General features: G+C 45.5%; 2 non-coding genes across 2 annotated transcripts; both read right to left on the bottom strand.

Moving 5' to 3' along the window:
* Positions 1-15719: 15719 nt before the first annotated feature.
* On the bottom strand, positions 15720-15792 carry TRNAT-CGU (transfer RNA threonine (anticodon CGU)). The gene has a single exon. It is a non-coding gene; the product is annotated as a tRNA-Thr (tRNA).
* A 2557-nt stretch (positions 15793-18349) lies between these two features.
* On the bottom strand, positions 18350-18422 carry TRNAT-CGU (transfer RNA threonine (anticodon CGU)). The gene has a single exon. It is a non-coding gene; the product is annotated as a tRNA-Thr (tRNA).
* Between the last annotated feature and the right edge of the window lie 3111 nt (positions 18423-21533).

Raw genomic sequence — 21533 nt, 5'->3', positions numbered from 1 at the left:
AGCAGGGGAACAGCTGGCGGTGCTGAACCCCACTAACACATTGGCTGGTGTTTTTCTCTGTGCAGCTAGCATGTCCGGGCAGAAACTGGCGTTGTTTGAGCCCAGGGTCAGCAGGAGGAGGAGAGGAGCAAAGTGTAGGCCGAAGCCTGCACTGGTGGCAGCTTTTGTTCTGTTGTGCCAGCGTGGCTTGTGCTGGACACGTTGCCGACTACACAGCAGGGGAACAGCTGGCGGTGCTGAACCCCACTAACACATTGGCTGGTGTTTTTCTCTGTGCAGCTAGCATGTCCGGGCAGAAACTGGCGTTGTTTGAGCCCAGGGTCAGCAGGAGGAGGAGAGGAGCAAAGTGTAGGCCGAAGCCTAGTTGAACCAATTTCAAAGGTTACCTTTAACCCCCCCTCAGGTGTTGCAAGGTACAAGAGCCACACCTTGAACAGCATTAATGATGCACAAGTCAAAGGTTGCTCTATTTAATTTTGCTCCTTGCACACGCTGAATTAAACACGTACACTATTTAGCCCATTATACTGTAAAACAGTAGTGGAGGCGTGACTACTAGTCTTTTTAAGGAGACGCAGCACAGGTGTACAAATTTACACCTAGGTGCTGTGCGCAGATTCCTTACCGTTGTTATTTGCAGTACAGGAAACTGCGCTCTTGTGTTATCCCTTGGCAATACCCTGTTAGTGCAGGCCGTCTCATGACCTCATTTCATGTTGGCCGGTGCGGTTAACGATGGCCATAAATCCCAGACCCACAGTGGCTTTTCCTAAAGTCACACTGCGCTGCTGGGATTCGTGGCCTTGTGCAGTAAATATGTTCGCCGCTCACACATGTCCTTACACCTGCTTCAGACTGGGCGGCCTCAGCTGATCCCTTATCGCATGCCGCGGCCATGAGGCCGCACAGTCAGAAGAAGGCGGAAGGAGGGGAGTGAAGACAGGGGAACATATGCACTGCTCGTGCCCATCAATCACACCCTCGCAGTCAAAATATATGAGACAACGGGGGGCGTTGTGTCGGGCAGGGGGGACGCACAGGCACAGCCAGCCAACCAATGATGTCAGGAGACGGGCAGCGCTAACAATGGGGGTGCTGCGTGTCATTAAAAAGGAAAGTCACACCTCAGGGACATTGTAATGGTCTGTAATGAGACACATTTTGTACTTGTTGAGTTCCACGTGTGCAAGGAGAAAAAGTCAGCCACCTTGTACAAATGCAGCAGTACTGCTGTACAAGGTGGCTGTTATACATAGAAACACCTGGGGGGGTGGGGGGCAGGCTCCCTTCAATTTCAGTTCATGTGCCTCCGTGGCGTTTGCAGGACACGTTGCCAGCTACACAGCAGGGGAACAGCTGGCGGTGCTGAACCCCACTAACACATTGGCTGGTGTTTTTCTCTGTGCAGCTAGCATGTCCGGGCAGAAACTGGCATTGTTTGAGCCCAGGGTCAGCAGGAGGAGGAGAGGAGCAAAGTGTAGGCCGAAGCCTGCACTGGTGGCAGCTTTTGGTCAGTTGTGCCAGCGTGGCTTGTGCTGGACACGTTGCCGACTACACAGCAGGGGAACAGCTGGCGTTGCTGAACCCCACTAACACATTGACTGGTGTTTTTCTCTGTGCAGCTAGCAGTTCCGGGCAAAAACTAGCGGTGTTTGAGCCCAGGGTCAGCAGGAGGAGTAGAGGAGCAGAGTGTAGGCCGAAGCCTAGTTGAACCAATTTCAAAGGTTACCTTTAACCCCCCCCTCAGGTGTTGCAAGGTACAAGAGCCACACCTTGAACAGCATTAATGATGCACAAGTCAAAGGTTGCTCTATTTAATTTTGCTCCTTGCACACGCTGAATTAAACACGTACACTATTTAGCCCATTATACTGTAAAACAGTAGTGGAGGCGTGACTACTAGTCTTTTTAAGGAGACGCAGCACAGGTGTACAAATTTACACCTAGGTGCTGTGCGCAGATTCCTTACCGTTGTTATTTGCAGTACAGGAAACTGCGCTCTCCCTTGGCAATACCCTGTTAGTGCAGGCCGTCTCATGACCTCATTTCATGTTGGCCGGTGCGGTTAACGATGGCCATAAATCCCAGACCCACAGTGGCTTTTCCTAAAGTCACACTGCGGTGCTGGGATTCGTGGCCTTGTGCAGTAAATATGTTCGCCGCTCACACATGTCCTTACACCTGCTTCAGACTGGGCGGCCTCAGCTGATCCCTTATCGCATGCCGCGGCCATGAGGCCGCACAGTCAGAAGAAGGCGGAAGGAGGGGAGTGAAGACAGGGGAACATATGCACTGCTCGTGCCCATCAATCACACCCTCGCAGTCAAAATATATGAGACAACGGGGGGCGTTGTGTCGGGCAGGGGGGACGCACAGGCACAGCCAGCCAACCAATGATGTCAGGAGACGGGCAGCGCTAACAATGGGGGTGCTGCGTGTCATTAAAAAGGAAAGTCACACCTCAGGGACATTGTAATGGTCTGTAATGAGACACATTTTGTACTTGTTGAGTTCCACGTGTGCAAGGAGAAAAAGTCAGCCACCTTGTACAAATGCAGCAGTACTGCTGCACAAGGTGGCTGTTGTACATAGAAACACCTGGGGGGGTGGGGGGCAGGCTCCCTTCAATTTCAGTTCATGTGCCTGTGTGGCGTTTGCAGGACACGTTGCCAGCTACACAGCAGGGGAACAGCTGGCGGTGCTGAACCCCACTAACACATTGGTGTTTTTCTCTGTGCAGCTAGCATGTCCGGGCAGAAACTGGCGTTGTTTGAGCCCAGGGTCAGCAGGAGGAGGAGAGGAGCAAAGTGTAGGCCGAAGCCTGCACTGGTGGCAGCTTTTGGTCAGTTGTGCCAGCGTGGCTTGTGCTGGACACGTTGCCGACTACACAGCAGGGGAACAGCTGGCGGTGCTGAACCCCACTAACACATTGGCTGGTGTTTCTCTCTGTGCAGCTAGCATGTCCGGGCAGAAACTGGCGGTGTTTGAGCCCGGGGTCAGCAGGAGGAGGAGAGGAGCAGAGTGTAGGCCGAAGCCTGCACTGGTGGCAGCTTTTGGTCGGTTGTGCCAGCGTGGCTTGTGCTGGACATGATGCCAACTACAAAGCAGGGGAACAGCTGGCGGTGCTGAACCCCACGAACACATTGACTGGTGTTTTTCTCTGTGCAGCTAGCAGTTCCGGGCAGAAACTAGCGGTGTTTGAGCCCAGGGTCAGCAGGAGGAGTAGAGGAGCAGAGTGTAGGCCGAAGCCTAGTTGAACCAATTTCAAAGGTTACCTTTAACCCCCCCCCTCAGGTGTTGCAAGGTACAAGAGCCACACCTTGAACAGCATTAATGATGCACAAGTCAAAGGTTGCTCTATTTAATTTTGCTCCTTGCACACGCTGAATAAAACACGTACACTGTTTAGCCCATTATACTGTCAAACAGTAGTGGAGGCGTGACTACTAGTCTTTTTAAGGAGATGCAGCACAGGTGTCAAAATTTACAACTAGCTGCTGTGCGCAGATTCCTGAGCGTTGTTATTTGCTGTACAGGAGTCTGCGCTATTGGGATCCCTTGGCCATGCGCTGTGAGCGCTTCCTGTCTTCTGACCTCATTTAATGTCGGCCGTTACGGTTAGCGATGGACATGAATCCCAGACCCACAGTGTGTTTTCAAAAAATCACACTGCGTGGCTGGGATTCGTGGCCTTGTTCAGTAAATATGTTTGACGCTCACACATGTCCTTACACCTGCTTCAGACTGGGCGGCCTCATCTGATCCCTTATCGCCTGCCGCGGCCATGAGGACACCCAGTCTGAAGAAGGCGGAAGGAGATGAGTGAACACAGGCAAACATATGCACTGCACATGCCCATCAATCACACCCTCGCTGTTCAAAAAAATAAGACACCGAGGGGCGTTGTTTCGAGCAGGGCAGACGCACAGGCGCAGCCAGCTAACCAATGATGTCAAAAGACGGGCAGCGCTAACAAGGGTGGTGCTGCGTATCATTAGAAAGGAAAGTCACACCTCAGGGACAGTGGAATGGTCTCAATGAGACACATTTTGTACGTGTTGAGTTCCACGTGGGCAAGGAGAAAAAGTCAGCCACCTTGTACAAATGCAGCAGTACTGCTGTACTAGGTGGCTGTTATACATAGAAACACCTGGGGGGGTGGGGCCAGGTTCCCTTTAATTTCAGTTCATGTGCCTGCGTGGCGTTTGCAGGTCACGTTGCCGGCTACACAGCAGGGGAACAGCTGGCGTTGCTGAACCCCACTAACACATTGGCTGGTGTTTTTCTCTGTGCAGCTAGCACTTCCGGGCAAAAACTAGCGGTGTTTGAGCCCAGGGTCAGCAGGAGGAGGAGAGGAGCAGAGTCTAGGCCGAAGCCTGCACTGGTGGCAGCTTTTGTTCTGTTGTGCCAGCGTGGCTTGTGCTGGACACGTTGCCGACTACACAGCAGGGGAACAGCTGGCGGTGCTGAACCCCACTGACACATCACCTAGTGTTTTTTCTGTGTAGACAACACTTCCAGGTGGCAACTGACAGTGTTGAAACCCAGGGAATCAAAGAGGAGCAGAGTGTAGGCCGAAGCCTGCAGTGGAGCAAGTTGAAAGGGAACCTTTAACCCCCCCCCCCAGGCATTTGTTGCTGAAAGAGCCATCTTGTACAGCAGTAATACTGCACATGGAAAATGGTGGCTCCGAAAATTATGCTCCTTGCAAACGTTGAAGTACACACTCATATAATGTGTCCCCTCACACCGTCAAACCATCCCGGAAGTGGGACTTTCCTTTGTAATGTGACACAGCACAGCCGTCATTCCAACCCCCTTGGTGCCGGGCGCCACCTCCTCAACGTTGTTTGGTTCTGTCACGGAGCCCGCGCTGTAATGTTATCCCTTGGCCATGCACAGTTAGCGGTGCCCGTCTTCTGACATCATGTAGGTGTCAGGCTGGCAGTGCCTGTGCGTCCAAGCTGCCCGAGATCCAACCTTGCAGTGTCATCTAATGTAGTCCCACTGCGGGCCAGGGATCCATGGGCATGCGCAGTGCATATCATCGCCTCTCACTCACCTCCTTCCTGCTTCTTCAGACTGTGCGGCGTCACGGCCGTGGCATGCTATTAGGGATCAGCTGACGCCGCCTAGTCTGAAGAAGCGTGAAGAAGGGGAGTGAGAGGCTAGTATATGCACTGCGCATGGCCATGGATACCAGGCCCACTGTGGGATCACATTAGACGACACTGCGAGGTGTGATTTCGGGCAGCGTGGACGCACAGGCGCAGCCAGGACGACAACAAATGATGTCAGAGGACAGGCAGCGCAAACTGTGCATGGCCAAGGGATAACATAACAGCGCAGGGTCCATGACGGAATCAAACAACGCTAAGGAGGCAGCGCACGGTGCCAAGGGGGTAGCAATGATGGCTGTGCTGCGTCACATCACAAAGGAAAGTCCCTCCTCCGGGACGGTTGGACGGTGTGAGGGGACACATTACATGAGTGTGTAGTTCAGCGTTTGCAAGGAGCATAATTTCAAGAGCGACCTTTCCCTTGTGCAGTATTAGTGCTGCACATGGTGGCTCTTTCAGTAACAAACGCCTAGGGGGAGGGGGGGGACAGGTCCCCTTACATTTTAGTTGTGCCAGCGTGGCGGTCGCATGACACGTTGCCGGATACACAGCTGGGGATCAGCTGACGTTACTGAACCCCAATAACAGAGGAGCGACTGTTGACTGTGCACACAGCACTTCCAGGCACCAACTGGCGGTGTTAGAGCCCAGGGACAGCAGGAGGAGCAGATTGGAGGTATTGCCGCACACACAGCTGGGGATCAGCTGACGTTACTGAACCCCAATAACAGAGGAGCGACTGTTGACTGTGCACACAGCACTTCCAGGCACCAACTGGCGGTGTTAGAGCCCAGGGACAGCAGGAGGAGCAGATTGGAGGTATTGCCGCACACACAGCTGGGGATCAGCTGACGTTACTGAACCCCAATAACAGAGGAGCGACTGTTGACTGTGCACACAGCACTTCCAGGCACCAACTGGCGGTGTTAGAGCCCAGGGACAGCAGGAGGAGCAGAGGAACAGAGTGTAGGCCGAAGCCTGATTGGAGCAAGTTGAAAGGAAACCTTTAACCCCCCCCCAAGACGTTTGTAGCTGAAAGAGCCATCTTGTGCAGCACTAAGGATGCAAAAGGAAAAGGTTGCTCTTTTAATTATGCTCCTTGCAAACACCGAAGTAAACACTAAAAATGTGTCCCTTTATACCGTTAAACCGTTCCGGAGGTGCGAATTTCCTTCGTAATGGGACACAGCACAGCTGTCATTCCTATCCCCTTGATGCCGTGCGCTGCCTCCTCAGCGTTGTTTTAAGCTGTCACGGAGCCTGCACTGTTCTGTTAGCCCTTGGCCATGCCCAATTAGCGCTGCCTGTCTTCTGACATAATTTGGTGTCAGGCTGTCAGTGCCTGTGCGTCCACGCTGCTCCAGATCCCACCTCGCAGTCTCGTCTAACGTAATCCCACTGCGGGCCTTGGAACCATGGGCATGCACAGTGCATAACCTCGACTCTCACTCCCCTCCTTCCCTCTTCTTCAGACTGTGCGGTGTCACGGCCGTGGCATGCTAGGGATCAGCTGACGGCGCACAGTCTAAAGAAGGCGGAGGGAAATGAGCGAGAGCCCGAGGGGAAGATATGCACTGCGCATGCCCATGGATCCCAGGCCCGCAGTGTGACTCAATCAGAAGACACTGCGAGGCGGGATCTCGGGCAGCGCGGCCGCACAGGCGCAGCCAGCCTGACACCAAATTATGTCAGAAGACAGGCAGCGCAAATAGCGCATGCCCAAGGGATAACAGAACAGCGCAGGCTCCGTGACAGCTTAAAACAACGCTGAGGAGGCAGCGCATGGCACCAAGGGGGTAGGAATGACGGCTGTGCTGCGTCACATTACGAAGGAAAGTCCCAGCTCCGGGACGGTATAACGGTATCAGTGAACACATTTTATAAGTGTTAAGTTCTGCGTGTGCAAAGAGCTAAAAAAAAAGAGCTACCTTTTCCTTGTGCAGCATTACTGCTGCACAAGATGGCTCTTTCAGTAACAAACGACGGGGGGGGGGGGGGACAGGTTCCCTTACATTTAGGTTGTTGTGCCAGCGTGGCGGTCGCAGGACACATTGCCGGCTACACAGCTGGGGATCAGCTGACGTTACTGAAACCCAATAACACTGGGTCGTATGTTTTTACTGTGCAGCCTGCACTTCTGAGCCGCAACTGGCGGTGTTGGAGCCCAGGAATAGCAGTTCAGGTGGTAGAAAGATGAACACAGCAGGAGACCTGGATGACACCCAATTACTTAATCAGGCAGAGGAGTGGCAAATTCCTGCGAGATCCAGGCCTGGTTCATTTTCAGGAAAGTAAGCCGGTCAACGTTATCGGAGGATAGTCGCATGCGACGGTCTGTTAGTACACCACCTGCGGCACTAAAGACACGTTCCGATAAGACACTAGCCGCAGGGCAAGCCAGCACCTCCAATGCATACTGGCTTAGCTCTGGCCATGTATCCAGCTTAGAGACCCAAAACTTGAACGGGGAAGAGCCGTCTGGGAGTACAGTAAGAGGGCAAGCCATGTAGTCTGTCACCATCTGACGGAACCGTTGCCTCCTGCTGACTGGAGCCGCCGGTGATGGTGTAGACATTTGGGGCGGGCACACAAAAGTGTGCCAGAGTTGTGCCATACTGGGCTTGCCTTGGGCAGAGGCACTGCTTCTGCTCCCTCTTTGGGCAGAGCCTCCCCCACTGCCTCGACGCACTGAGCTGCCTTGTAAAGCACTAGCAGCACTCCTCTCAGTTGGACAGGAGAAGATGATGGAATTCACCAGTGTGTCGTGGTACTCCCGCAATTTACGCTCCCGGGTCAACGCAGGGATGAGGTTTTGGACGTTGTCCCAGTAGCGAGGATCGAGGAGGGTGAATACCCAATAATCAGGCATGTTGAGAATGTGGTCGATGCGGCGGTCGTTTCTCAGGCACTGCAGCATGAAATCCACCATGTGCTGCAGAGTGCCAACTGGCCCAGAAACGCTGTCCCCTGCTTGAGACATGATCTCTGCCCGCTCGTCATCACCCCACCCTCGCTGTACACACTGACCACTGGACAATTGTGTCGCTCCCTCCTCTGGACGGAGCTCTTCCTCCTCCATTGACTCCTCCTCATCCTCCTCACAAATTGGCCCCTGCGTACCCCTTTGTGAGGAACCACGTGGCGCTGACTCTCCAGAAGCTGATGGAAAAGGTGACTCCTCATCCTCCACCTCTTCCACCACATCATCCCTTAACCCTTGCAAAGTTTGCTGAAGCAGGCAGATAAGGGGGACAGTCATGCTGACTAGTGCATCATCTGCACTTGCCATCCGCGTGGAATAATCAAAAGGACGCAAAACCTGGCAGACGTCCTTCATAGTGGCCCACTCTGTGGTTGTGAAGTCTGATCGGCGCTGACTGCGACTTCTTTGCGCCTGATGCAGCTGGTACTCCATAACTGCTTGCTGCTGCTCACACAACCGCTCCAACATATGTAACGTGGAATTCCACCGGGTAGGTAGGTCACATATGATGCGGTGTTCCGGAAGGCGGAATCGGCGCTGCAGAGCAGCAATGCGGGATCTGGCCAAGCTGGAACGCCGCAAGTGAGCATACTCTAGGCGGACCTTGTGCAGCAGGGCATCAAGATCCGGATAATCCCTCAGAAAACTCTGCACAACCAAATTGAGCACATGTGCCAGACATGGGATGTGAGTGAGGTTGCCAAGGGCCAAAGCTGCCACCAGATTTCGGCCATTGTCACACACTACCATGCCTGGCTGGAGATTCGCTGGCAGTAACCACACATCGCTCTCCTGCTTGATGGCATTCCAGAGCTCCTGCGCTGTGTGGCTTCGATGCCCCAATGAAACTAGTTTCAAGACGGCCTGCTGACGTTTGGCCACGGCTGTGCTCATGTCGGTCATAGGTAAACGTTCACGGGTCCATGTGGAGGTGGACTGTGACGGATCCTGCAGAGAGGAATCAGAGGAACTGGTGTAAGAGGAGGAGTCGATGCGTACAGACTGGATTCCTGCAATCCTTGGAGTGGGCAGGACACGTCCTGCGCCACTCGCACGATCTGTACCTGGCTCAACAACATTAACCCAATGGGCAGTGAGGGAAACATATCGCCCCTGTCCATGCTGACTGGTCCACGCATCGGTGGTGAGGTGGACCTTGCTACTGACGGCGTTCAGTAGCGCATGTTTTATGTTTGCCTCAACATGCCTGTGCAGGGCAGGGACAGCCTGCCTGCTGAAGTAAAAGCGGCTGGGCACCTTGTACTGTGGGACTGCCAATGCCATCAAGTCACGGAAGCTGTCAGTCTCCACCAGCCTGAACGAGAGCATTTCCAGGGACAACAGTTTGGCAATGCCTGCATTCAGAGCCTGTGCTCGGGGGTGGTTGGCCGAGAATGCCCGCCTTTTCTCCCATGCCTGGACTACCGATGGCTGTAGAGTAGACTGGGAGTGTGAGGATGACTGGGAAGGTGGTGCTGTGGGTGGAATTACACTAGGTCTCTGGACAACAGTGGAGGAAGAGGCAACACGAGATGAAGAGGTGGTAGCTGCCGCTGTTGGTTGGCCTACGTCTTCACTGTGTTTCTGTAACTCCACCGCGTGCCTGTTCCGCACATGTTTCCACATATTTGTGGTATTGAGGTTGCTGACACTTTTACCTCTTTTTACTTTCTGATGACACAGCTTGCATTTGACAAAACAAATGTCATCTGCAACTGTGTCAAAAAAGGACCAGGCACTGCAAGTCTTGGGAGCGCCCTTTTTGGCTTTGGAAAGAGACAGGCTCCTAACGGGTGCCAAAGTGGAGGCTACAGGCTCCGCAGTCTTCCCCCTCCCTCTCCCTCTTTGGCCCGTAAGGGGAAGCTCTTCCTCAGAGCTGCTCCCACCACCTTCCTGTTCCTCACGCCACGATGGGTCAAGGACCTCATCATCTCCACTACCCTCTGCCACCAACTGCTCCTCCTGGGTAGTCTCGGCAGCACAGTACGCATCAGAAAGCAGCACCTGAGTTTCATCATCAGATGCGTACTGCGCTGTGGTCACCGGAGGCACTGGCCCACCTGCCTCTTCAGAGTCAGAGAGATAAAGCTTTTGGGCATCACTGCACACTGCCTCTTCTTCCATTTCTCCAATGCTGCTTGGCTGGCCCCCTGTTTCCAAGCCAAGAGATTCAGAGAACAGAAGTAGAGACGGCTCCTGTCCTGGGCTCTCTGACTGCCTGGCCAATTTGGCAGGTGGTGAAGAGACAGATGGCTGCTCTCCAGTGCTCTGTGCCTGAGAGGATGTGGCACTAACTGAAGTCGATGCCGAGGCGTTAGTTGCCATCCACCTGACAACGGCTTCAATTTGGTCTTCACGTAGCAGCGGTGCACGGCGCTCTCCGACAAAGCTGCGCATGAAGGACTGTTCCCTGCTGAAACTGAGTGACGACGAGTCACCGGCGCCCGCAGCAGGCACAGAATCACCACGTCCTCTCCCTGCTCCTCTCCCTGCTCCGCGCCCACGCCCACGTGCCTTACTCCCTGCCATCTTCATCTTGGTTGACAGATAAAGATAAGCAGAAAAGTACTAAGGCCTTAGTGTGCTTATTCCTGAAATGCTCCTCCTAACAGGTGTAAGAAACACTAATGTTGTAAATTGTGGACTAAACTTTATTATTTTTCAAATGTGGCCTACACAAGTGTTAAGTTGTGTTTGGTGAACTTAACTTTTTTTTTGGTGCAGATCGGGCTACAGAGCTAGTTTAAATCACACGGAGACCGTGTAGACAGCCGTAAACGGCGCTGCAAGGCCAAAAAACCCTCCTCTCGGTTATCCTATATAGTGTTTTTCCACTATTTAGCTGGATACGAGTGAAAAGACACTAATAGGAATTTTTTTTTTCAAATTTTAAACTGGCTGCACTATTTGAAAAAAAGGAAATTGTTTTTCAAGGTATGAGGCAGTAACGCACCCTGAGCTGAATCCAACCGGCTATGGCTGCACACAGACTACAGGGCGAGCTGCGCTCACACAGAGACCGTGCAGACAGCCGTAAACGGCGCTGCAAGGCCAACAAACCCTCCTCTAGGTTATCCTATATAGTGTTTTTCCACTATTTAGCTGGATACGAGTGGAAAGACACTAATAGGAATTTTTTTTTTCAAATTTTAAACAGGCTGCACTATTTGAAAAAAAGTAAAATTTTTCTCAAGGTATGAGGCAGTAACGAACCCTGAGCTGAATCCAACCGGCTATGGCTGCACACAGACTACAGGGCGAGCTGGGCTCACACGGAGACCGTGCAGACAGCCGTAAATGGCGCTGCAAGGCCAAAAAAACCTCCTCTAGGTTATCCTATATAGTGTTTTTCCACTATTTAGCTGGATACGAGTGGAAAGACACTAATAGGAATTTTTTTTTTCAAATTTTAAACTGGCTGCACTATTTGAAAAAAAGGAAATTGTTTTTCAAGGTATGAGGCAGTAACGCACCCTGAGCTGAATCCAACCGGCTATGGCTGCACACAGACTACAGGGCGAGCTGCGCTCACACAGAGACCGTGCAGACAGCCGTAAACGGCGCTGCAAGGCCAAAAAACCCTCCTCTAGGTTATCCTATATAGTGTTTTTCCACTATTTAGCTGGATACGAGTGGAAAGACACTAATAGGAATTTTTGTTTTTCAAATTTTAAACAGGCTGCACTATTTGAAAAAAAGTAAAATTTTTCTCTAGGTATGAGCCAGTAACGAACCCTGAGCTGAATCCAACCGGCTATGGCTGCACACAGACTACAGGGCGAGCTGGGCTCACACGGAGACCGTGCAGACAGCCGTAAACGGCGCTGCAAGGCCAAAAAACCCTCCTCTAGGTTATCCTATATAGTGTTTTTCCACTATTTAGCTGGATACGAGTGGAAAGACACTAATAGGAATTTTTTTTTTCAAATTTTAAACAGGCTGCACTATTTGAAAAAAAGTAAAATTTTTCTCAAGGTATGAGCCAGTAACGAACCCTGAGCTGAATCCAACCGGCTATGGCTGCACACAGACTACAGGGCGAGCTGGGCTCACACGGAGACTGTGCAGACAGCCGTAAACGGCGCTGCAAGGCCCAAAAACCCCCCTCTAGGTTATCCTATGTAGTGTTTTTCCACAATAGAGCTGGAGACTGGTGGAAAAACACTAATAGGAAATTTGAGAAAAAATGTGCAGCAGGCTGCACTAAGAGCAAAAAAGGACAACTGTGTGAGGCAGTGTGAACCCCCCCTGAGCTGAATACAACCGGGTATATGGCTGCACACAGACTACAGAGTGAGCTGCACACACACACACACACACAGAGACCTTGCAGAACGCTGTTAAAACAGCGCTGCAAGGCAAGAGCAAGGTGAACAGTGAAGAACACACAGCGTTTTGCTAAATTAGCCTTTGGAAAGGAAAATAAAGCAATTAGCTAGCTCGACTGGCCCTCAGTTAGAACACAGTGTCCTGTCCCTAACTGAAATCACAGCAGAGTGAGCGCAAAATGGCGGCAGCGTTTTTTATAGTGCAGAGTGACATCATTTCAGCAGCCAATCCAAGCCTTGCCAGTACTTACATGCCCACTATGCTAAACAGGATGTGCCCACACTTCCAATCATTCCTCATTGGCTGCTGCGTTCAGTTTGAATTCTGGGAACTTCCGATTCCGGTATCCGATACGCGGGAAGTATCGGAAATCGGTATCGGAATTCCGATACCGCAAATATCGGCCGATAACCGATACTTGCGGTATCGGAATGCTCAACACTAGTCATTAGACTCCTAAAGCTCTGCTAGAGGTAGCATAAGAAAGGAATTTGACAAACATGTTACCCGAATGTCATATAGGATCAAGGTCTTATCAAGAACTTTTGAAAAGTTTGTCGTAACTTCACATAAAGTCAATCTTGAATCGCACCAACTTTATACCACTGACCAAACATATAAGCAATTTTCATATGAGAGACAAAGAGTTTGTAAGGCTTCAGTGAGAGTCGAACTCACGACCCCTGGTTTACAAGACCAGTGCTCTAATCTCTGAGCTATAAAGCCATTGAAAAGCAACAATTTCTCGAGCAATGTAGGGATTAGTCTGTTAGAGGTTTGGGTACGCTCAGTACTTCCAAAGGATCATTTACTATGCTACATGGGAGAAAAGCAAAGAAACTGTACAAAGATTTTTCTTTAGGTACCAATTTGACATTGACATGGGAAAAATGCATATGAAAACTTACAACCCATACAAGCAATGATTGTAAGATAAGGCTTGGTACAAAAATGTAAAGAGAAGCATGATGATTTATTTATATTTTCAATTGTACCAAATTTAAGAATGATTTCATAAATTTTTTTCAGGTCAGTATTAATCTATGTGCAAATGGAGTTTTATGGAACCATTCAAACAAGATGAGTTTTTCAAGTGGAAACTTTTTATGAAAGCAAATTTTAAAGCAAATCTGCTCTAAAGTCTTTGTCTCCACATAGCATTAGATCTCTGGCCATGATGTTCATTTATATTTTCAATCTTGGCAAATTTAAGAATGATGTCTGAATTTTTTTTGTGTCAGTATTAGGAAATATGCAGATGGAGATTTATTGAGGCATTCAAAAAAGAAGACTTTTTAAAGCAAAAGCACCCTTTCATTGGGGAGCTTTTAAAGGAGTTTCAGCTTTATAAAGTGGCTCCTAAAGCACTTTTTAAGAGTTCTTGAAGTGTTTTTGAAGAGTTTTTTTTTTCTAAAGCTTTTTCTTTGCAACCTTTTGATTTACAGTGTCTACTTTGGAGAAAATTCCATCAGCAGAATCTGGGCAGAAACTCCAAATTTTTGAGGAGCTATGAGATTTGCAGGTGCATTTGTAGAGTTTCCACTCAGTTTCAACTAGGTGGCTATGTGCACATGATGTCTTTTTTCAGGCGGCTTCCGCCATTGGAATCATTTGAAAACCCTATCAAACATTGTTCAAAAGAATGAACATAAGCAATTCTATGTAAAACTGACTTGCTCTGTCTATGTTGAGGTTTTTGAATGTCTTTTGACCACTTCAGGTTTCTAAAAATGCCAAGCGGTTAAAAAAAGTCACATGTCCATTCTTTTAGCGTTTTCCACCAGGAGCATGCTGTGTATTTTACAATACAAATCAGTGGAAAAGCTCAATACATGCCTGGACTGCAACAAGACTTTTTTTGGAGTGTTTTGCCATTGATTTTGCTTAAAAGAGCTAACTGTTTCTTCATGTTTCAATGGAGTGAAAAATGCGACCAGAAAAAAAGACTTCACCGAAACCATGGGAAAACCTTTCAAAAAAGCTGTCTCAAAATTGTCCAGGAAACAACCAAAAAGATGACACAAAAGACGATTCAGGGGAAGAAATGTCCTACATTTCTTGAAAAGTCTTCTGCATGAAAAACTCATCAAGTTGTCCTGAGTTTAAAAGCCGTCATATGCACATACCAGTTCCTGTTCCAAAAATTCATTAAAAAACTGAGTGTGTGTGCAGTCCAACACGTCAAACTAAACTTGTGGTTTTTGAACTCCTAGTGGTGTTTGGAAAAGTTTTGATCAAAAGTTCCTGAAAAAACCTCAGTGTGAATCTTTAGGTTATTTGCAGATGGAATTTTATTAAGGTATTTAAAAACAATGAGTTTTGCAAGCAGAAACCACTTAGGAAATCACCACTTTATTAGGTACTTCTGGGAAGAGTTTTTATGTTCATGATGTGTTTCCTGGGGATTTTTTGCAGAGTTTGCAATGAGATTTTCATTCTTAAAGCCTTTTTTGCAGATTTTTGATTTGAATGTGCCTAGTTTGGAGTAGTTTTCCTCAGGATCCGCTTCACAGAAGCAACAAGTATTTTTTTTCTTTGCCACCACGTTTTTTTGAAAACCTGAAATGGATGAAAACTCTCCAAGTAATGTAATTATTACGTCTGAACATTTTTTTTCTCAGTATAATAAACCTCAGGAATTAAACTATTCAGTTTCAAAATAACACAAAGGCTCCAGTGAGAATTGAACTCACGACCCCTGGTTTACAAGACCAGTGCTCTAACCACTGAGATTTGAAGCCAGCGTCACTTTGCCCCATCTTTTGATCTCTATTTTGAACAGTGCAATAGCCATTCAGGTGCATTAACCACACAAGTCCTTTCATTTCTAGTTTGAAATCACACTCTTAGCGTAATGTCCCATCACCAACAAACCAACAACTGCTCTTGCAACGCAAAAGCATGACTTGCAAACATTCTGAAGCTTCAGTTCTAAAACTGACAACCTGTTTATTGGCAATCTGATGTGCAAAAAATGAAATTGGATGGATTGGCAAGGAAGAGACTTCTACTGCTTGCTTAAATAAAATATGTAATTCTTTAAATGACAAAATCACACATCAAGAATAGATGAAGGGTCATTAGACTCCTTAAACTCTGCTAGAGGTAGCATAAAAAAGGAATTTGACAAACATGTTACCCGAATGTCATATAGGATCAAAGTCTTATCAAGAACTTTTGAAAAGGTTGTCGTAACTTCACATAAAGTCAATCTTGAATCGCACCAACTTTATACCACTGACCAAACAGATAAGCAATTTTCATATGAGAGACAAAGAGTTTTTGTAAGGCTTCAGTGAGAGTCGAACTCACGACCCCTGGTTTACGAGACCAGTGCTCTAACCTCTGAGCTATGAAGCCATTGAAAAGCAACAATTTCTCGAGCAATGTAGGGATTAGTCTGTTAGAGGTTTGGGTACGCTCAGTACCTCCTAAGGATCATTTACTATGCTACATGGGAGAAATGCAAAGAAACTGTACAAAGATTTTTCTTTAGGTACCAATTTGACATTGACATGGGAAAAATGCATATGAAAACTTACAACCCATACAAGCAATGATTGTAAGATAAGGCTTGGTACAAAAATGTAGAGAGAAGCATGATGATTTATTTACATTTTCAATTGTACCAAATTTAAGAATGATTTCATAAATTTTTTTCAGGTCAGTATTAATCTATGTACAAATGGAGTTTTATGGAACCATTCAAACAAGATGAGTTTTTCAAGTGGAAACTTTTTATGAAAGCAAATTTTAAAGCGAATCTGCTCTAAAGTCTGTCTCCACATAGCATTAGATTTCTGGCCATGATGTTCATTTATATTTTCAATCTTGGCAAATTTAAGAATGATGTCTGAATTTTTTTTGTGTCAGTATTAGGAAATATGCAGATGGAGATTTATTGAGGCATTCAAAAAAGAAGACTTTTTAAAGCAAAAGCACCCTTTCATTGGGGAGCTTTTAAAGGAGTTTCAGCTTTATAAAGTGGCTCCTAAAGCACTTTTTAAGAGTTCTTGAAGTGTTTTTGAAGAGTTTTTTTTCTAAAGCTTTTTCTTTGCAACCTTTTGATTTACAGTGTCTACTTTGGAGAAAATTCCATCAGCAGAATCTGGGCAGAAACTCCAAATTTTTGAGGAGCTATGAAATTTGCAGGTGCATTTGTAGAGTTTCCACTCAGTTTCAACTAGGTGGCTATGTGCACATGATGTCTTTTTTCAGGCGGCTTCCGCCATTGGAATCATTTGAAAACCCTATCAAACATTGTTCAAAAGAATGAACATAAGCAATTCTATGTAAAACTGACTTGCTCTGTCTATGTTGAGGTTTTTGAATGTCTTTTGACCACTTCAGGTTTCTAAAAATGCCAAGCGGTTAAAAAAAGTCACATGTCCATTCTTTTAGCGTTTTCCACCAGGAGCATGCTGTGTATTTTACAATACAAATCAGTGGAAAAGCTCAATACATGCCTGGACTGCAACAAGACTTTTTTTGGAGTGTTTTGCCATTGATTTTGCTTAAAAGAGCTAACTGTTTCTTCATGTTTCAATGGAGTGAAAAATGCGACCAGAAAAAAAGACTTCACCGAAACCATGGGAAAACCTTTCAAAAAAGCTGTCTCAAAATTGTCCAGGAAACAACCAAAAAGATGACACAAAAGACGATTCAGGGGAAGAAATGTCCTACATTTCTTGAAAAGTCTTCTGCATGAAAAACTCATCAAGTTGTCCTGAGTTTAAAAGCCGTCATATGCACATACCAGTTCCTGTTCCAAAAATTCATTAAAAAACTGAGTGTGTGTGCAGTCCAACACGTCAAACTAAACTTGTGGTTTTTGAACTCCTAGTGGTGTTTGGAAAAGTTTTGATCAAAAGTTCCTGAAAAAACCTCAGTGTGAATCTTTAGGTTATTTGCAGATGGAATTTTATTAAGGTATTTAAAAACAATGAGTTTTGCAAGCAGAAACCACTTAGGAAATCACCACTTTATTAGGTACTTCTGGGAAGAGTTTTTATGTTCATGATGTGTTTCCTGGGGATTTTTTGCAGAGTTTGCAATGAGATTTTCATTCTTAAAGCCTTTTTTGCAGATTTTTGATTTGAATGTGCCTAGTTTGGAGTAGTTTTCCTCAGGATCCGCTTCACAGAAGCAACAAGTATTTTTTTTCTTTGCCACCACGTTTTTTTGAAAACCTGAAATGGATGAAAACTCTCCAAGTAATGTAATTATTACGTCTGAACATTTTTTTTCTCAGTATAATAAACCTCAGGAATTAAACTATTCAGTTTCAAAATAACACAAAGGCTCCAGTGAGAATTGAACTCACGACCCCGGGTTTACAAGACCAGTGCTCTAACCACTGAGATTTGAAGCCAGCGTCACTTTGCCCCATCTTTTGATCTCTATTTTGAACAGTGCAATAGCCATTCAGGTGCATTAACCACACAAGTCCTTTCATTTCTAGTTTGAAATCACACTCTTAGCGTAATGTCCCATCACCAACAAACCAACAACTGCTCTTGCAACGCAAAAGCATGACTTGCAAACATTCTGAAGCTTCAGTTCTAAAACTGACAACCTGTTTATTGGCAATCTGATGTGCAAAAAATGAAATTGGATGGATTGGCAAGGAAGAGACTTCTACTGCTTGCTTAAATAAAATATGTAATTCTTTAAATGACAAAATCACACATCAAGAATAGATGAAGGGTCATTAGACTCCTTAAACTCTGCTAGAGGTAGCATAAAAAAGGAATTTGACAAACATGTTACCCGAATGTCATATAGGATCAAAGTCTTATCAAGAACTTTTGAAAAGGTTGTCGTAACTTCACATAAAGTCAATCTTGAATCGCACCAACTTTATACCACTGACCAAACAGATAAGCAATTTTCATATGAGAGACAAAGAGTTTTTGTAAGGCTTCAGTGAGAGTCGAACTCACGACTCCTGGTTTACGAGACCAGTGCTCTAACCTCTGAGCTATGAAGCCATTGAAAAGCAACAATTTCTCGAGCAATGTAGGGATTAGTCTGTTAGAGGTTTGGGTACGCTCAGTACCTCCTAAGGATCATTTACTATGCTACATGGGAGAAATGCAAAGAAACTGTACAAAGATTTTTCTTTAGGTACCAATTTGACATTGACATGGGAAAAATGCATATGAAAACTTACAACCCATACAAGCAATGATTGTAAGATAAGGCTTGGTACAAAAATGTAGAGAGAAGCATGATGATTTATTTATATTTTCAATTGTACCAAATTTAAGAATGATTTCATAAATTTTTTTCAGGTCAGTATTAATCTATGTACAAATGGAGTTTTATGGAACCATTCAAACAAGATGAGTTTTTCAAGTGGAAACTTTTTATGAAAGCAAATTTTAAAGCGAATCTGCTCTAAAGTCTGTCTCCACATAGCATTAGATTTCTGGCCATGATGTTCATTTATATTTTCAATCTTGGCAAATTTAAGAATGATGTCTGAATTTTTTTTGTGTCAGTATTAGGAAATATGCAGATGGAGATTTATTGAGGCATTCAAAAAAGAAGACTTTTTAAAGCAAAAGCACCCTTTCATTGGGGAGCTTTTAAAGGAGTTTCAGCTTTATAAAGTGGCTCCTAAAGCACTTTTTAAGAGTTCTTGAAGTGTTTTTGAAGAGTTTTTTTTTCTAAAGCTTTTTCTTTGCAACCTTTTGATTTACAGTGTCTACTTTGGAGAAAATTCCATCAGCAGAATCTGGGCAGAAACTCCAAATTTTTGAGGAGCTATGAAATTTGCAGGTGCATTTGTAGAGTTTCCACTCAGTTTCAACTAGGTGGCTATGTGCACATGATGTCTTTTTTTCAGGCGGCTTCCGCCATTGGAATCATTTGAAAACCCTATCAAACATTGTTCAAAAGAATGAACATAAGCAATTCTATGTAAAACTGACTTGCTCTGTCTATGTTGAGGTTTTTGAATGTCTTTTGACCACTTCAGGTTTCTAAAAATGCCAAGCGGTTAAAAAAAGTCACATGTCCATTCTTTTAGCGTTTTCAACCAGGAGCATGCTGTGTATTTTACAATACAAATCAGTGGAAAAGCTCAATACATGCCTGGACTGCAACAAGACTTTTTTTGGAGTGTTTTGCCATTGATTTTGCTTAAAAGAGCTAACTGTTTCTTCATGTTTCAATGGAGTGAAAAATGCGACCAGAAAAAAAGACTTCACCGAAACCATGGGAAAACCTTTCAAAAAAGCTGTCTCAAAATTGTCCAGGAAACAACCAAAAAGATGACACAAAAGACGATTCAGGGGAAGAAATGTCCTACATTTCTTGAAAAGTCTTCTGCATGAAAAACTCATCAAGTTGTCCTGAGTTTAAAAGCCGTCATATGCACATACCAGTTCCTGTTCCAAAAATTCATTAAAAAACTGAGTGTGTGTGCGGTCCAACACGTCAAACTAAACTTGTGGTTTTTGAACTCCTAGTGGTGTTTGGAAAAGTTTTGATCAAAAGTTCCTGAAAAAACCTCAGTGTGAATCTTTAGGTTATTTGCAGATGGAATTTTATTAAGGTATTTAAAAACATTGAGTTTTGCAAGCAGAAACCACTTAGGAAATCACCACTTTATTAGGTACTTCTGGGAAGAGTTTTTATGTTCATGATGTGTTTCCTGGGGATTTTTTGCAGAGTTTGCAATGAGATTTTCATTCTTAAAGCCTTTTTTGCAGATTTTTGATTTGAATGTGCCTAGTTTGGAGTAGTTTTCCTCAGGATCCGCTTCACAGAAGCAACAAGTATTTTTTTTCTTTGCCACCACGTTTTTTTGAAAACCTGAAATGGATGAAAACTCTCCAAGTAATGTAATTATTACGTCTGAACATTTTTTTTCTCAGTATAATAAACCTCAGGAATTAAACTATTCAGTTTCAAAATAACACAAAGGCTCCAGTGAGAATTGAACTCACGACCCCTGGTTTACAAGACCAGTGCTCTAACCACTGAGATTTGAAGCCAGCGTCACTTTGCCCCATCTTTTGATCTCTATTTTGAACAGTGCAATAGCCATTCAGGTGCATTAACCACACAAGTCCTTTCATTTCTAGTTTGAAATCACACTCTTAGCGTAATGTCCCATCACCAACAAACCAACAACTGCTCTTGCAACGCAAAAGCATGACTTGCAAACATTCTGAAGCTTCAGTTCTAAAACTGACAACCTGTTTATTGGCAATCTGATGTGCAAAAAATGAAATTGGATGGATTGGCAAGGAAGAGACTTCTACTGCTTGCTTAAATAAAATATGTAATTCTTTATATGACAAAATCACACATCAAGAATAGATGAAGGGTCATTAGACTCCTTAAACTCTGCTAGAGGTAGCATAAGAAAGGAATTTGACAAACATGTTAACCGAATGTCATATAGGATCAAAGTCTTATAAAGAACTTTTGAAAAGGTTGTCGTAACTTCACATAAAGTCAATCTTGAATCGCTCCAACTTTATACCACTGACCAAACAGATAAGCAATTTTCATATGAGAGACAAAGAGTTTTTGTAAGGTTTCAGTGAGAGTCGAACTCACGACCCCTGGTTTACAAGACCAGTGCTCTAACCTCTGAGCTATGAAGCCATTGAAAAGCATCAATTTTTCGAGCAATGTAGGGATTAGTCTGTTAGAGGTTTGGGTACGCTCAGTACCTCCTAAGGATCATTTACTATGCTACATGGGAGAAATGCAAAGAAACTGTACAAAGATTTTTCTTTAGGTACCAATTTGACATTGACATGGGAAAAATGCATATGAAAACTTACAACCCATACAAGCAATGATTGTAAGATAAGGCTTGATACAAAAATGTAAAGAGAAGCATGATGATTTATTTATATTTTCAATTGTACCAAATTTAAGAATGATTTCATAAATTTTTTTCAGGTCAGTATTAATCTATGTGCAAATGGAGTTTTATGGAACCATTCAAACAAGATGAGTTTTTCAAGTGGAAACTTTTTATGAAAGCAAATTTTAAAGCGAATCTGCTCTAAAGTCTGTCTCCACATAGCATTAGATCTCTGGCCATGATGTTCATTTATATTTTCAATCTTGGCAAA

The sequence above is a fragment of the Ranitomeya imitator genome, chromosome 1 (genome assembly GCF_032444005.1).
Source record: "Ranitomeya imitator isolate aRanImi1 chromosome 1, aRanImi1.pri, whole genome shotgun sequence".
NCBI lineage: Eukaryota > Metazoa > Chordata > Amphibia > Anura > Dendrobatidae > Ranitomeya > Ranitomeya imitator.
This window is presented reverse-complemented; position numbering and strand designations above follow the sequence as displayed.